This window comes from Megalopta genalis, unplaced genomic scaffold, assembly GCF_051020955.1.
Source record: "Megalopta genalis isolate 19385.01 unplaced genomic scaffold, iyMegGena1_principal scaffold0037, whole genome shotgun sequence".
NCBI lineage: Eukaryota > Metazoa > Arthropoda > Insecta > Hymenoptera > Halictidae > Megalopta > Megalopta genalis.
Genome location: NW_027476106.1, coordinates 1,699,374 through 1,717,323, shown reverse-complemented (window position 1 = coordinate 1,717,323; position 17,950 = coordinate 1,699,374). Strand labels below are relative to the sequence as shown.

The 17,950-nt window shown below is 42.7% G+C and overlaps 1 long non-coding RNA gene across 1 annotated transcript; it reads left to right on the top strand.

Moving 5' to 3' along the window:
* Positions 1-13,903: 13,903 nt before the first annotated feature.
* On the top strand, positions 13,904-16,973 carry LOC143261125 (uncharacterized). The gene is made up of 3 exons (XR_013035342.1): positions 13,904-15,789; positions 16,227-16,568; positions 16,659-16,973. It is a non-coding gene; the product is annotated as an uncharacterized LOC143261125 (long non-coding RNA).
* Positions 16,974-17,950: the final 977 nt, after the last annotated feature.

The following is a 17,950-nucleotide window of genomic DNA, read 5'->3' as shown; positions in this document are numbered from 1 at the left end:
GGCAGCGCGGCCGGAGAAAAAGCCATTACCATACGTTATTCTCTTCGTCGCGTCGCGTCGGCTTTCCTCGCGGCTCTCTTGCTCTCGCTGCGTGCCGACCGCCGCTCCCCTCCGCGCCGACCGCCTCACCCCTCCGCGCTTACACTCCCATCCGGAAGTATTTCGGACACTTGTCAGCCGCTCTCTATTATCGTTACGTTATAGCGCGCGAAGCCCAGCTCTGCTCATTGGCTCGGCCGTCGTTGATAACTCGTAAACGAAGCCGCGGTTTGCATTTTCGCTAAGGAGAAGGTTGCTTCAAATCGGGAGCTCTCGCTCTCCCGCAAGAGTCACGGTATCATGACTCATGTTCAAGGAGGCGGGAACAGCCGCGAGAGACGAAGAAAGATCACGCGGCCGAGCCGAGCCGAGCCGTGGCGGGCCGAGCCGCACCGAGGCCGTATCTTTCACGGTTTCCCGGCGCGGCGCGAACGTCGACCTACTTGCTCTCCACCTGGAAGGATCCATTTCACGGCGGGAGGAAGCGAGGGATCACGGGGCCGCGGATCGTTTCGCTAATAACGCTTTTGTGGCGGCGGCTCACGCGACCCGAACGATCTCCGCGCGGACGACAATCTCCGCGATCCGAGGAAACGTTTCGAACAAAATGTGAAATCGCTGGAAAATTCGGCCTCCCTCGTTTTCTGTGATTTAACGGACTCCTTCTCCTCTGACAATGTCGTCGCGAGGCCGTTTCTCTCTTCGCCGCGTGCTTCACCGAGAGTTACACGCCATTGGAATCGCGCGGATTTATTTAGGTATTTCTCGCAGTCTTTTTTTTTTAACTTCCGAATTTTTTTATTTGCAAAAAGCTGTTGGACCGTTCGCGATAGAATCGACAAGGTTTATCGGTTTCATATTTTTTGTCTCGAAGTTGCTGAAATTACGAAGGTACTATCGTAGGAAATGATAAATTCAGTAATAATAATAATAATAATTAATAGCAATAATAATAGTAATAGTATAATAAGTAATATTAACAGTAATACAAGTAATATTAACCCTTTGCACTCGAACCCTTTGCATTTTAACTGTAAATCTGAATTAATTTCTCTGACTTATGGCATTTCCATTTTATATAACAAAGTGCATTTTATGCGTATGAAATGTATAGTCTTGTGACTCGTACAATAGTTAGACTTTTAATCAATTTTTTACGTATATATAATAATAATAATAATAATATAATAATATTGTATATATATATACATATATATATAATACAAAAATTATCTTGGAACGTGATGTAACAATTTTTTAATGGTGCCTCAGAGTCACCGCTCGAGTGCAAATGGTTAATAGTAATAATAATTAAATCAATAATAGCAATAAATTCGATAATAACAAAACCGGAGGGCCGGTAGGTTAAGTTTTAAAAGTAGCTAGCTAGTTATTATTTCTCCGCGAGGCCCGAATAAAAAATAGTACACGAGTTCGTCGCGGCGCGGCGCCTCGGATCGCGTCGCGAAGGATGCCGATTCATCATCCATCCGACTTCGAGGCCGGAAAAAGCCCGGCGAACGGAACACGACACGTATTTCGGCGGTGCTCGGGGAAATATGTTGGCATCGCCGGAGGAACTCGAGGAACGGCGGGGATCCAGTTATGTTTGGTATTGCGGCGGAACCGGTGGCCGGTAACTCCGGTAACGAAGATATTTGTGAGCCGGGAGAAGGCCCGGCTCGCATTCCCCCGGTGTGCATTTCGGGAGAGAGAGAGACGCGCGCGTGCACACACACACATACACGCGTATCGCTTCTAGAGAGCCATCGATCGTCGAATCCTTGTTGCGGTCTCGGTTTCGAATCCCGCGCGGACCCGCGATTCGACCCGAATTAACCCTAAACAGGTGCAATTACCTCGATCAACGTTTTATTACGAACCCGCCGGGGGGGGCCGTTACATAACCTCCGACGCGATATTGTACACCGCGCGCGTTATTTCTCTCGCTTTCCCTCGGAGTCTTCGCTTTTCTATCGCCGTGGATCCACGAAGAACGACGGCTCGAGCGATCTGCCAGCGTCAGCGAGATCCGCGGGCGTGGGAGCTTCCTTTTAACCTTTTCGTTACGAGCGCGCTGTCAGCCGTGACACCAGCTCACGGACTGACAGGGTCAGTCCACACTTTTGCACGAAGATTTTTTTAAGCGTCAAGTAATAACCGTGCTTAATCCGTTTTTAAATCTTTTGTTTCCCGTAAATATTCTGTGAAGTGCCTACGATACGTTAAAATGTATGAACAAGATTCGAACGAAAATGTAACCTCAAATTTTTTTAAATCGATTCAGATCAAACGACAATCGTACCTGTAACTGTTTTATATAGCTCACATTGATGCCAGATGTTCGGTCTAAGTAAACTCGACTTAAATTCGAATTAAATTCGAATTAAACACGAATTAAACTCGAATTAAACTCGAATTAAATTTGAATTAAACTCGAATTAAATTCGAATTAAACACGAATTAAACTCGAATTAAACTCGAATTAAATTTGAATTAAACTCGAATTAAACTCGAATTAAATTCGAATTAAACACGAATTAAACTCGAATTAAACTCGAATTAAATTTGAATTAAACTCGAATTAAACTCGAATTAAATTCGAATTAAACTCGAATTAAATTCGAATTAACCTCGAATTAAACTCGAATTAAACTCGAATTAAATTCGAATTAACCTCGAATTGAAAACCGTGGAAACGTTTAATGAATTTAGAAAACGTTATCGCATTATTTTCAATTGATTAATTAATCTCGCAATTCTAGTTAGAAAACTGAATTTTCAGGGGCCCTGTCTTATTAGGCAGTCGAATTCGACGCCACTGGATATTAGGCCACGTGCAAAGATACGTTGAGAAGAAGGGTAGTTTCAGTAGCACGCTCTGTGCGTCGCAACGACGGACGACCGCGGCTCCGTTTTATTTTTTAATCTTCCAAATGTTTCGTTCCGGAGACGCGGCGCTGGCGCGACCGAGCGGCAGGGCAGGGGGAGGGGGGCGTGGCGTGGGAAGCCGAGCGCGGGAAAAGCCGAGGTAATGCATCTTTAATGGGATGCAACGCCGCCGCGTGGGAGAGCCGCGCGACGCCGATGATATTTTTATAAGCCGCCGTTCGAAAGTTTCCGATTAAATTCCCAGCAGCGGCCATTTTCGAACGTTCTTCGGATGTAATTCTTTTCGGCGAGCGTTAAGAAAATCGATCGTCAGCCTCATAAGCAGCCAGTGAGAATTTTTTTCAAGGACATTCATCCTACCCATTCTTGGCCAACATTTTTTCCTAGATTTTTATCGCTTTTCTTATCTTTTCTTTTTAAAGACTTTTCCGAATGAGATTTCCCGAATCTTTTCTTCCTTTTTTAGGAGAATGAGAATTCTCTCGGAAGCTTTTTCACGCTTTCTCATTCTTTCCGTTTTAAGCGAACACGGTTTTTTCGACGAACCTCGAAGAAAATTTCTTGCACTTCGTTTCTGCCCGGAATTATATCATTCTTCACACCCGACGGCATTACGCTTCCCTCGTTTCCTTTTCTCCTTTGGTTGGTCCCGGTTTATTCTTCTTTCTTTGTTTTTTTTTTTTTTTTAGTGGATGCTTGTCTCCTTTTATTTTCGGACGAAATATTCTTCTTTCCTTTCATTGTTCTGATCTATTATTTCAGGAGATCTGGTTACTGTGCCCTGCTGGCGGGCTTCAGGAGTTTTCGCTGGTGAACGCATCTTTGGCAATTTAAATGACATTTCTTAAGGACTCGAAGGTCAAGTTCAAAGGTTATGTCAAGGTTATGTCAAGGTAATATCAAGGTTATGTCAATATATTTCTTCTTCCACGACAGTTTTAATACATTAACAATTACGTGTTCCTCCTTCCAACAGTTTTAATTAATTAATAATAATCTATTTCATCTTCCAATAGTTTTAATAAATTGACAATAATATATTTCTTCTTCCAACAGTTATAATACATTAACAATATTATATTTCTTCTTCCAACAGTTTTAATAAATTAATAATAGTACATTTCATCTTCCAACAGTTTTAATACATCAACGTTAACCTCGCAACATTTTACAGTTCTCCTACCGCCCTCACAGTTTCGCATTCGATCCACCAACTTCCGCCACAAATGCATAAAACCCAGCGATTCCCATTTATTCGGCTGAAACTGCCGCGAAGCCGGAAAATGTGAACCGCACTTCGGCAAACAGTTGCCGGAATAAAAATGCAAAGGCGGCAGTTCTCGAAAATGTTTAAAAGTTTCGTACTTCGAAACGGCGGAGAATTCGGAACAATGTTCGAAACGCTACCCGCATCGTCCGGAACATCGACGTAACTTCGCTCCGAAGAAATTCCTCGTCGACGATCGAACGACGAAAACCGTTTCGAGCTCCGCTCGAGAATTGAAGGATCAGCACGAAGAGGGGGGGATCCGAAAGGGTTCAGTGATGATGAGAAAGGGCTGACAGGTAGTTCGATTACTTTTACGAGCCATTTACCGGGACCTTTGATAAAGGACAAAGAAGAAAAAAACGACGGTGTATCGGCGACGGATTATGTCGTGATCCTGATGAATCGGACGACGTCGAAATCTCGTCGAGGAGATCCCTGGGGTCAAGGAGATTGCCCGAAAATCGAGGACGCTGCGATTCCCGACGTGGTTCATGGCTTTCGAGGGGATTAATTATGCGAAGATGGGACGCGATGGATATTGCTCCGGCGCGAAATCGGGCGAACGAACTGCCGCGGCGTCCTCGCTGCGCTACGGCTGCCGAAGCCCGCCGAGGGGGGCTAGCGACGCGCCGGTGGGGACAGCGGAGCGGCGGAGAGGGGCTAGCGGCGCGGCGGTGGGGGCAGCGGCGTGGCGGAGGGGAGCAGCGGAGCGGCAGTGGGAGGCGGCGAGGCGGCGGAGTGGGGCGAACGAGGACAGGTCCCAGTGTGCATTATTAAAAAGGGTCAGTCGCTCGGCAAATACGGTAAAGGGGACGGTAAGTGTGTTAACGGGACAAGGAGTTGGGAAATGTTCGCCGACGTCGCCGGGAATTCGGGGAAAGGGACGCTAACGTGATCGGGAAGCGGAATTGTACGAGCGCCGTCTGAGAAATTAGGTGGCCGACTACTTGGAAACGGTCAAAGAAAGGGAACGGCGACGAATACAATCTGTTAATTGGCTGAGGGATATTGTTGCAGCAGCTGACGATGTTAAAGGAAGACGATAATGAACTGCCGGTAATTTCCCGGTTCGAATTTTAGAAATATGCACTTTCGTAGTGACAGTCCACGCCGATTCGAATTACGTGCAAAAAGTGTGCGACTCAATTATTGACGCTGCGATCCTGTTAGAGTTGGAGAAAATTTTATTCTTATACATTTTTGTTAGAGACTCTATTTATTAAATATATTATTGTTAAAGTATTGGTGCTATTGGATGAAGAAATATGTTATTGTGAATTTATTAAAATTATTAGAAGAAGAAATATGTTACTGTGAATTTATTAAAATTATTAAAAGAAGAAATATGTATATAATATGTGTAAGTATATATACTTTCAGACTGCGGATTTTTATGCAAAATAAAAATTCTCTAGATTAACTGCAAGATGCAGGAAATCAGCAATGATTTATTTATTCTCTTAACAAGTTTAACGAGTCGAATATAATAAATATAATACAATATCTTTAAATAAATAAATATATATAATATATAATAAATATAATATCTTTAAGTTGTATAAATCTAGCATGCTAAATGCGCCGTAAGTCGAGATCAAGCGTTCGTAATCCGTCGCCCAATCGGCGACACTTCGCGCCGAGCCGGCTCGCACGAACGCGCGCGGCGTCGTTCGGCTGCGTTCGGCTGCGTCCGTCGCCGTTCGGCTGCGTTCGAGTGCGCGCGACCTTCTCATTTCAGTTCACCGCGATCGCTGCTTTCAACGGTTCTCTCCGTTACGCTCCGATGATTTCCCAACCTCTCTTTCGCGGTCCCGCGATTTCTGGTCGCAAAGCTTTCGTGGCTGCTTTAGGCTGATAAATAAAAATCACTTGTTGAATCGCGAGCATATCGGGCGCGTTATGACGTCGCGTCGCGGAAGGGGTTCGACGGATGCAACAAGTCATTGTGTGTGTGTGTGTTGCTCGCGTGATGCGAATCGGTCCGAGAAATCTCGCCGGCTGCACTGATTCTTGCGTGCTCGGTTCCGAAACGATCCGCGGCCGTAGAACGTTGTTCGAAGCCCGTTTCAAATGGTCGCATTGAATTGGCATTGTGTGCCGAGGATCTGACTGGCTGGCGTGAACGCTAATCGATGCGATTTTAACGCCTAATCGAGTCTGTTATTTGTGTCCTAACAAATGAGGAAGTTTCTGTGGAATAGTTCTTTTAAAATCGAGGATGAACAGTTGGACAGTTTGTCAAAAATACCGACGACAAATTTATTCATGATACAATGAAGTATTTGGATTAATATTACGTAACTTCTTTTACGTACTGCATAATCATTGAAAAACTTAGCGATAGGCTTTCGGTGAATATAAAGTATTAATAGCGCGGAATTACAATTTAGTTACTCAAGGAATTATAATTACAAAATAATTCAATTACATTGTAATTTGTAATTCGGTTACATTGTAATTTGTAATTCGGTTACATTGTAATTTGTAATTCGGTTACATTGTAATTTGTAATTCGGTTACATTGTAATTCAGTTACATTGTAATTCAATTATATTGTAATTCGATTACATTGTAATTCGATTACATTGTAATTCGATTACATTGTAATTCGGTTACATTGCAATTCAATTACATTGTAATTCGAAATTCAGTTACATTGTAACTGACAATTACAAAATGTAATTCAAATACGACGTGGTTCGAATGCAGTGTAATTGAAGTACAGTGTAATTCAAATACAATGTAATCGAATTACAACATAATTCAGATACAATGTAATCGAATTATAACATAATTCAAATAACATGTAATCGAATTACAACATAATTCAAATATCACGCAATTAAATCACGATGTAATTCAATCGGCACAACTCTGCCCGTTAGCACAACTTCGCATTCAATCGTCCTCGTTTAATGATTCATCCTATTCTGGTCAATGGTTAATCCTTTTCATCGCGCGTTCCCCGTCGACGTTCCGTATTTCCGAAAAGTACGAGACCTCGGTGAAGCTAATAAGAGAACGCGAGCGAGTCGTCTCGCAGAAAAATTCGCGGGGTATATAAAATAGCTCGGCTTTGATCTTTTGGGCGGGCTCCTCCGTGAACCGTGAAGCGCCGCCATTTCGTAAATGGAGAACCGGAAGTTGCGGTTCATGCGAGCGAGCGCACGGGGAGGGGGCTGGCTGCGTGGCTGCACTCTCCGTTCGTCCCCCCACTCCTCTCCTCCTCCCGCCGCCGCCGCCAGGTGGAAGTTTCGCCGGGAAGATGGGAATGGAAAGCGCGGCCGGCGAGAGCATTTCCCAGGGCAACTTTTCCGCAGCCCCGGGGACAAACTTCCGGCATCCGGCCTTTTCAAATACACCAACCAGGCTCAGCCCCGCTGCTGCGGGAGAGAACCAGCCGCCGCGGAACGTGATCCAACTCGACGAAACCGAAGCTCCCGCCTATTCTATTATTTCAGTACGCCGCGCCCGGCTTGTTACACGGCAAATGTGTCATTTCTAAGTAAGTGCAATCTCTCGCTCTCTTTCTCGCTCGCTCCCTCTGTTTACCTGGGGGAGGGGGGAGGGCGTAGTCAATTCTTACAGCGCTTCTCGAGCGTTCTAATTCCATGAGAATTATTTGTTACAGTGCGGCGTTTCAGCTGCGTCAATATTTTTTATGAGTGTCCCACAATTTTTTGTAAGGCCCGACAATTTTTTTCTAGGTTATGTGACGCCCGCTTAGGATCTACGATTTTTCTCACAGTCCACAGAACTTTTCCTTAGGGCCCACATTTTTTCTTAGACTCACTACGAATTTTTCTTGGATCTTACAATTTTTTCGTAGACCACAGAATTCTTTCTCAGGCCCCATATTTTTTTCTAGGTTCTCTATAAATTTTTCTTAGATCCTACAATTTTTTTCTCAGACACTACAATTTTTTCTCAGGCCTCGTATTTCTTTTTTTGCAATCTGCAACTTTTTCTTGGGCCCAACGATTTTTTTTCATAGGCCCCTCAATTTTTTCTTAGGCTCCAGAATTTTTTCTAAGTCCCCGTAATTTTCCTTGGATCCTACAATTTTCTTCATAGACCACAAAATTCTTTCTTAGGGCCCATATTTTTTCCTAGGCTCTCTATAAATTTCTCTTAGGTCCTACAATTTTTTTCTCAGGTACAACAATTTTTTCTCAGGCCTCGTATTTTTTCTTTGCAATCTGCAACTTTTTCTTGGGCCCAACGATTATTCTTTCATAAACCCCACAATTTTTTCTTAGGCTCTAGAATTTTGCCTAAGTCCCCGTAATTTTCCTGCACGTTCTGCTACTCTTTCTTAGATTCTATGATTTTTTTCTATGGTCCGAAGAAATTTTTTCTGGGCCCATATTTTTTCCTAGGCTCTCTATAAATTTCTCTTAGATCCTACAATTTTTTTCTCAGCCACTACAATTTTTTCTCAGGCCTCGTATTTTATTTTCTGCAATCTATATTTTCTTGGGCCCAACGATTTTTCTTTCATAGACCCCACGATCTTTTCTTAGGCTCTAGAATTTTTTCTAAGTCCCCGTAATTTTTCAGCACGTTCTGCTACTCTTTCTTAGATTCTATAATCTTTTTCTATGGTCCGAAGAAATTTTTTTTTGGGCCCACGATTTTTCTTAACCGCCTAGCAATTTTTCCTCAGCCTTTTCCCGTTTGTCCATAGATTTCTCAGAACTTTGTCCGAGATCCCACGATCTTTCTCTTAGTTTCTCTTGAACATTTTACGACTCGAAGTGACTGCAACGAGAACGTCTGGCATGCGAGACTACTCTAGCCGAACTTGTTTGTTCCGAAGCGATTTGCCAGCCTGTTAAGTTCCCAGAAGTTTTCTGAAATTGATATGATATTCAACGAAATTTCCCATTTCCTAGGTAACTACCCGTTCCCAGAAGTTTTTCCATCTTCCGCGGACTCAATTTCTCATGCTCTCTCTCTCGATGTTTAGCGTTCGGTAACACCCACTCTAACTTAAGGTGCTAATTTACTGAAGTTCGCCTCTATTCCCTCAAGCTGCTCGAGACTTTCTCACACACACACACACACATTTTCCCAGCACCTCTATTTTCCTCGCAATTTTCCTCTTCTATAAGATGTTCGTTAAAAATTCTCCGTCCCCAAGAGATTAAATCTTACATTCAACGAGGTCTAACAAATTATTTTACGATTATACATGTAATAGAAAAATCGTTATATAATTTTCTCTTAAACTGCTATGTCTACACGCCTCGATTTAATATTATTTATACTTTACGAGCTGCTAATGGATTCTCGCATAAATAAATAAATAAATAAATAGAAAAATAAATAAACAAATACATAACTAGATAAATACATAAATAATAGATAAATAGACGCATAAGTAAATAAACAAATAAATAAATAGATAAATAAACAACTAGATAAATACATAAATAAATAAATACATAAATAAACAGATAAATAAATACAAAAATAAATAGATAAATAAACACATAAATAAATAGATAAATAAATAAATAGGTAAATAGATAAGTAAATAAATGGGTAAATAAATAAGTTTCGATAATAAAAAACTGTCTCCGAAAGAAAACCGTCGGAGAAACAAATTGGGAAGACAGGATCAGCCAGTGTTCGTTTCCCGATGACAGGGAAAATTCATTTACTTCCGCCATTACTCTCCGTCTAATGGTTTCTCACCCCGAGCGCGTCTCTGGAAATAGCTTCGCCGTCCGGATATAAACGCAACACGAGTAAAAGAACGTAAACAAGTTTGCATAGGTCGATGCACCATCGATCTGATGGAATTACGATCGAACGAACTCTGTTGTCCGCCCGGTTCCGAGACTTTGTTTACGACGGTCGGGCGACATTGTCGGGTGCGGTGACGGAAACGGCGGGGGAAGGAGAGATGGGCTGACGGACGGACACAGCGAAAGAGAGAGAGAGAGAGAGAGAGAGAGACAGGTATAGAGAGAGGTACAGAAAAAGAGAAAAAGAGAGAGAGAGAGCGAGAGAGAAATGGAGATGTAGAGAGAGAGAGAGAGAGAGAGACAAGTGTAGAGAGAGAAAAAGAGAGGAGAGAGAGGTATAGAAAAAGAGAGAGAGAGCGAGAGAGAGAAAGGAAGATGTAGAGATAGAGAGAGAGAGAGAGAGAGAGAGAGAAATTGAGGGGGAGAGAGAGAGAGAAATTAAGGGAGAAAAATCGAGCGAGAGAGAGAAATTGAAAGAGAGAGTGAGAGGGAGAGAAATAGAGAGAGAGAGAGAGAAATCGGGAGAGAAAGAAAAGTCGAGAGAGAGAGAGAGAGAGAGAAATCGAGAGAGTCCACGAGAGAGAGAAATCGAGAGAGTGCACGCGAGAGAGAAATTGAGAGAGAGAGAGAGAGAGAGAGAAATTGAGGGAGAAAAATCGAGCGAGGGAGAGAGAGATTGAGAGAGAGAGAGAGAGAGAGAGAAATTGAAAGAGAGAGTGAGAGGGAGAGAAATCGCGAGAGAGAGAGAGAGAGAAATCGAGAAGGAGAGAGAGAGAGAAAGATTGAGAGAGAGCGAGATGTAGAGAGAGATTGAGAGAGAGAGAGAGAGAGAGAGAAATCGAGAGAGTGGACGAGAGAGGGAGAGAGAGAGAGAGAAATTTGGGGAGAAAAATCGAGCGAAAGAGAGAGAGAGGGAGAAATCGAGAGAGTACATGAGACAGAGAGAGAGAGAGAGAGAGAGAGAGAGAGAGAGAGAGATTAAGAGAGATTTTTTCCCACGCGTTTGATGTTTCCCGTTGCTCCTTTTTCCTATCCGTTTCACCCCCGCGAACGAATTTAACGATTAAGGGATGTTTAAAGTTTTTTCTGACCGGGAGGGTTGAAAGGAGCAGCTTCTCCCCCTTTCCCCAGGAACGCGGAACAGCACGGTGCGGCGTGTTCCCGGTATCTTGGATACACATTTATCTCCTCGTAGCTCGTTTCTGCTTTTGTTTGCTTGGCGTGTTTTTTCGCCGGTGCCGAGGGGAAAATAAATTCGATTCAGCCACGATAACGTGTTCGCACGGGATGCAACCGGGAACACGGAGGCATCCGGCGGAGGTAGCCAGGACCCCACTTGTTCCCCGCTATCCCAGGGTCGAACGTTTTTTGAATACCGTATCGGAGTGTAATCCGCCGGGTCAAATGATGGAAAGATGAGGATTTGTTTCTGTTCCGAAGAAATACTCGCCGAGATACTCGAATAAATCCGGCGAGTCGTTCGTGTAAATTTCCAAACGTGTCAAGAGTTACCGCGAGGTAACCAATTACTGTGCCCTTTGCTTGTTCTCGAGCACAATTAACTTCGTATTTATCGTGTAAGACGTGTCGATCTTTTTTTTACTTGAATTCAATTAATCGTTGATTTGTTATAATTCAATTTGAAAGAGAAGCTTTTTTTAAATTGAATGTAATTTTTTTTAAATTATTTCCGGTTCTTGATACTCCGAATTCGCGATATTTTGTCGCAAAGATTATAAATATATCTTGAGAGAATATCGAACGAATATTTGTGCTAAATAAAAACGTTGTTGTTGAATTTCAACATTCTGGAACCAAGAAAAAATTTGTCTCTATTGCAATAAGTTGCGAGAATGTACACACATATATCGATGTTTTTATTATTATTTAATTTATTCATTTTTGTCAAGCATAAAATCTGCAATCCGATTGCAATACATGTATTTTAATTATGTTGCATTATAATTAATTGTTGTGTCAAATTTAATTTAAATAATCGTTGTATTAGATATAATTTAAGTAATCCTTGCATTAAATTTAATTTAAATAATCCTTGCATTAAATTCAATTCAGATAATCGTTGTGTCAAAATTAATTTAAGTAATTGTTGCATTAAAATTATTCCACATGTTTATTATTATATAATTAACGTTGAATTTTTCTTCCGGATTTACTCCGCGACGAGATAAAAAATTATCTGCCCGCGCAGATAAGCATATCGTAAGATTGGAACGACCGTAAAAATGAATTAAAATCGCAGCTGCGTTCTATTATTGTTTCCCGTCTTGATTCCGCGAAACGGAGGAATTGTGCACTGTCCGCGCGGAGACACGAATAAATGTTATTGGATCGAAAACGAACGAAGAAATAAATTGGTTCGCGCAGGGACCGAAAGGGAACGGCGAAAGAAGAGAAAACGGTCCGACGCGATATCCGCCCCTTAACCTAAACCGCAAGAGGAGGTCACCTATGAGAAACGTTTCCCTCGCATGCAATCGCAAATTCGTAACGACGAATCGACCTCTACCGACGGCAATTTTTTACGAGACCAGGCGGTGGCTATTTCTCGGATCCGGTCGAACGAAACGCGAGCGAGACGATAAAAATTCGGAATGCTATTCGTTGCTCGCGGACGCGAATTTTGGCGCGAAATTGCGAACAGGAATATATTAAATATGTGTTGAATATATATACATTATATATACACAGGCTGTCCCAAAAATGTCTCGCAATCCGAAAGTGGCGGGTTCCTCGGATCGTTCGAAGCAACTTTTTCCTTTACAAAAATTTTCTCCGACGCACCGTTCACGAGTTATCAACGAAAAACAGTGCGCCAATGAGAGGCGAGCTCGGCTGGCGCGAGGCGACCGAGCCAATGAGCGGAGCCGGGCTTCGCGCGCTGGTTGGCTGGGCCGCCACGCGTCAGCCGTACTCGATTCTTATTGGCGCACTGTTTTTCGTTGATAACTCGTTAACGGTGCCTCGGAGAACATTTTTGTAAAGGAAGAAGCTGCTTCGAATGATCCGAGGAACCCGCCATTTCCGGTTTGCGAGACATTTTTGGGACAACCTGTATATATGTATACAGATATTTTGCAGCCGGTGCTTTAAGCAGGGGTTGAAAGGTTTTGCACGCGGATGGAAGATCAAGAATTCAACGTTCTCTGGCGCACGAACTACGTACAGACGTTTTACATCCCCTGGGGTGGATAGTAGGGGTTGGAAATTCTTCGATACAGGAGCAGAACCGAGAACTTTACATTCCGGTTTAGACGCGTACCCGGAATTCCCGTCCGTCTCGCGGATAACCACCGAGAAAACGCGAGCGTTACGAATAAACTTTTCGGTTTATCATGCCGTAAAAATTAAAAACTCGAAGAACGAGAAGCATCTTGAAATGCAACTCGAAGAGTAAAAAGAATCCGACCGTAGAATTTATTTGTGCAATTGAATAAATCCGAATAAAATCGATTTCGAGTAAAGCAACATATTACTTATATTTTATAAGTTACAACCAGTTTTGTGAATCGACGCAATGGTGATCGTAATCATTGATCGATCGATCGCTACTAGAATAAATCAGTACTCATGATTATTGCTCATAATTGTTTTTATTCTTCTCACAAGTTTTTATATTTAAGTTTTGCGATCTTTTTCTCTTTCTCTTTTTCCCTTTTCTTTTTTTAGTTTTAAATTTTTCTATTTTATTACTATTAATAATTAATAATTATTTATTATTATTTATTTATTTATATTATTTATTTATAATTATTTATTATTAATAATAATTATTATATTATTACTCGTAATAGTATTAATAATTATTATATTATTATTCGTAATAATACTGATCATAATTTTTATACTATTATTTGTAATAATACTAATAATAATTATTATATTATTACTTGTAACAAAGGGTACATCCTATTGATAAATAAAGTTATTATTATTATTATGATTATTATTACTATTATTATTACATTTGCTAATCTGCAATTATTAATCGCTAATCCGTGATCGCAAACGAACAATTAATTCGTCTTTTTTCTCAACACTTTTTCCTCCACATATTCCAAAAACTGTTCAGATATATTATTAATCAGCAACAGATGAATTCATGAAATTTTCAGCCCAGTCGAAGTGAACGCAAAAGACACGAGTGCATTACTCATTTTTCTCGTAAAAAAAGAAACCAAGAGTAAAGCTACAAAAAAGGAAACGCATTTTAGTCCGATAGACTACAGCATCCGCCGTTAAAAAGAGAATCAGGTCATTTGGTCCGGTGTGAAAAGAATTTATTGCGCTTGAAAAGGTGTACGAACACCTCCGACTGTATATATAAAACCTCGAGGCTCGAGTTCCGCGCGGGCGTGAGCGAGCAAATTAACTATTCATCAAATTGCTTTCTTCAACGGGGAGCAAAACTTGCCGATCCGTTCGTGCGGGAGACAGCGGTATTATCGCTTGTGCACCGCGGGACGAGTGCGAGCGAGCGAGCGAGCGAGGCGAAGCGAGGCGAGCGAAGAGGATTCAGTCCGATCGAAAGTTGAATATCGCAGCGGAGCGTGCGATGCTTGACGCGTGGCGTGTACCTCTGGAGCGGAAGAAAACGCCGCGACGGCGGCGCGACGTGTGCCGCAGACGGAACCCCGAATGGAGGGGGTAAACAAGCGCCGTTCATTTGCCGGGATTCGTTTCCCGGGCGGCGTCCCCCCTCCACCTTGTTAGCGCCGGCACGAGCAGACCGAAACGATAAATCTGAGACCGAGAGACGAGCGGAGCCTGCTTCCTCGAGCCGCCGGAGCCTACGCGGAATCGAGTTTGCCGCGAGGGGGGGCGACGGGGCGGAGTGAAGGGGACCGGGCGGAATGGTGGGGACGGGACGGAACGGAACGGGACGCGCGAATAAATACGCGACGAGCACCGAAAAGCAAGCGGATCGAGCCGCCATCCTGCCAAGTCTCTCCAATTATTCGCTTATTTCCGGCTCGAGAACGCGAGGATCGCGGGCGTTTCCACGCGGATTTGTCGAACTTTCCGGTGAAGTGGCTGCGGGGCTTGTCGCTGCTCGCAAACTGGATTAGGAACACGGTTTTTCGATGCGCGTCTTCGTTCCCGAGCGTCCCGAGGGTTACGGTAAATTCTCTCCGATTGTCCCGCGGCTTGTGAAACAGAGACCGAACGATTTTAGAGAGGTTATATTAGAGGAGACACGTATTATTGTTTCGAGGCCTCGCGGCCTCGTTTTTACAGTCGTCGACGAATTTAAAACCCTTCGCGTTTCGATCGCCGACTCCGAGATGACACTAAAATGTGCTATGCTATTTTCCAAAAGTATTTTCACATTGTTCAAGTTTGTATTCGATAAATTTAAAAAAAAAATAGAAGCCTTCTATATGCCAACAGGTTCAATTTCCTAACTCTTATTCGAAAGGCATTTATGCTTTGGTAATTAATAATAAGCTATTCGTTTTAGCTTTATTTTTAGATACAGCGATCGTAGCTTCGATAAGATGCACGCTGTCGCTATCGTTCATCCTCAAATATCATTTACCAACACAGCATATGTTGCACAGCTTTTTACTAATGCGTGAACATTGCCGCGGATTTTTACCGAACTACGTATCTTAACCTATACGGCGCGCAGTGTCGTCGACGAGCCGGCGCGAACACGCTCGATCGCGGAACACCTACAGCTAATTTTTGTAAAGCGGTACAGTGAGAATATCTTGATCCTAGAAATTGTAACTGTGTGTGCGCGCGCGTGGCTGTGTACATTTAAGAGAAATTGGGTTATGCGAGCTTGACGCGCGGATGATCGAAACGTCCACAGTACGTATTCGGCTCGTAATAATAGAGACACATAACCTGTAATACATAACCTGAGTAACAGATAAATATACACGATAAATATACAATATTCTTCGTATTACACGTTTTAATCAAATTAGCGAGAGCAGTCTCAAACAAGATTTAACAACGAAATCTGTATAACTATTAACAAAAGATTTCTATTTCTATAATGTAAACGCGATGTTAGATTAGACGCAACCTGTTACACCGCATTCTATTCGTGATCGTCGGTCGGTCAAGGATAAACCAAATATTTTTTTAAATATTAATATATATAATTTTTAATAATAATATTGATATAATTTAATTAATTTAATTAATAATAATATTAATTATATAATTTTTTTCCAACGGTGAGACAGTATGTAACGAAGTACGTAACTCTCTCTTAATCTCTTCCGCTTCGATGTTATCAGTTATCCGCTGTCGAAAGACAGTTCCGGCGCGTACGGCCGACGCTTGGCAACGGCGCAGCGGTGTCGTCGCCCAATTATCAATGCATTCTCATTCGACTTTGAAAAGAAACGAGGGCTGTACCTGTTGCTGCGACCGGGACAAAATGGCAGAAGTCACGACGACGAGCCTCGATTTATTTTCCACGGTTCTTCGCCTCGCCTCGCAACCCTCGGCCGACCTTGTCCTCCATATTGAATATATACATATATATATATATATACAATATATATATCGGTCCACGTTGCACGCTGACAAACACTTTTGGGCGAAGAATTCTTTGGTAGAACGGCAACGGACAGGATGTATAGCATATTGTTTTATATATTATTTTATATATTACGAGGCCGTCTCCTCTAATATAACCTCTCTAAAATCGTCGGTCTCTGTTTCAGAAGCCGCGGGACAATCGCGAGAGAATTTACCGTAATCCGGTAACGAAAAATTTTGTCAATCGAAGCAACGGTTACTTTATCTAAAAATAACGCTAAAACGAAAAATAGCTTATATTATTAATTAAAATATAAATTCGCGCCTTTCGAATCGGCGTTCACAGCTGTCATTTACAAGCATTTCATAAGCGACCTGAACGTTTTTATAAGCGTCGGAATATCGAAAGTCAATTTTAGGTGAATTATGCTATATTATTATATATTATTAATTATAATAATAATAATAAATATTAATAATAAATAATAAATTATATATTATTAATATGTTATATTATCTTTACCTTATAAAAAAATTATCGATATTAGGCGCATAAAAAATTACGAGATTCATATGTTTAGAAGATCGCACGCTATGAAATTGTTAGCATTTTATTATATTTATAAAAATACGTATCACGGTATTTGGACGCGTCCGCAGTAATGCCTACATTTATCCTGCACCACCATTGAAAGATAACGGCGATAAATCGATCCGGTGGCGAATTTATTCTAGCGATATTTCGCGACGGCTAATTAAGTAGGATGCACACGTCGGCTACGGCAACGGCCCGATACCGTAAAGAGGGGGGATTATATCGGTACGGGCGATTGGCGATACTTTCTAACACCTGCGCGCACACGCCCGCGTAATTAGCATGAAATAGAGTTAACGGCGCAATTACCTCTAATTGCACGGAATATACAGACCGCCTACAATCGGACCGGATATCGATATGCCGCGACAAACCCATCGACCCAACCAATTCGATGATCGTTTTAATTGCGTGCGCGCTGCAATTGCCTTCCGGCCGCTCCCTCGTTACGTCGAGTCGGGTCGCGTCGAGTCTAGTCGAGTCGCGTCGAGTCACGTCGAGTCGAGTCGAGTCGAGTCGCGTCGAGTTGCGTCGCGTCGAGTTGCGTCGCGTCGAGTTGCGTTGCGTCGGGTCGAGTCGAGTCGAGTTGCGTCGCGTCGGGTCGAGTCGAGTCGAGTCGGGTCGCGTCGAGTCTAGTCGAGTCGGGTCGCGTCGGGTCGAGTCGAGTCGCGTCGGGTCGAGTCGAGTCGAGTCGAGTCGGGTCGCGTCGAGTCTAGTCGAGTCGAGTCGCGTCGGTTCGCGTCGCGTTGAGTCGAGTCGAGTCGCGTCGAGTCGGGTTGCGTCTGGTTGCGTCGGGTCGCATCGAAGTCGCTTGGAGCGCTGCATTTAATGCGCGATAATTGAACAGCATCGCGGTCAAGGCGGGCGGGAAAAAAATTGCTG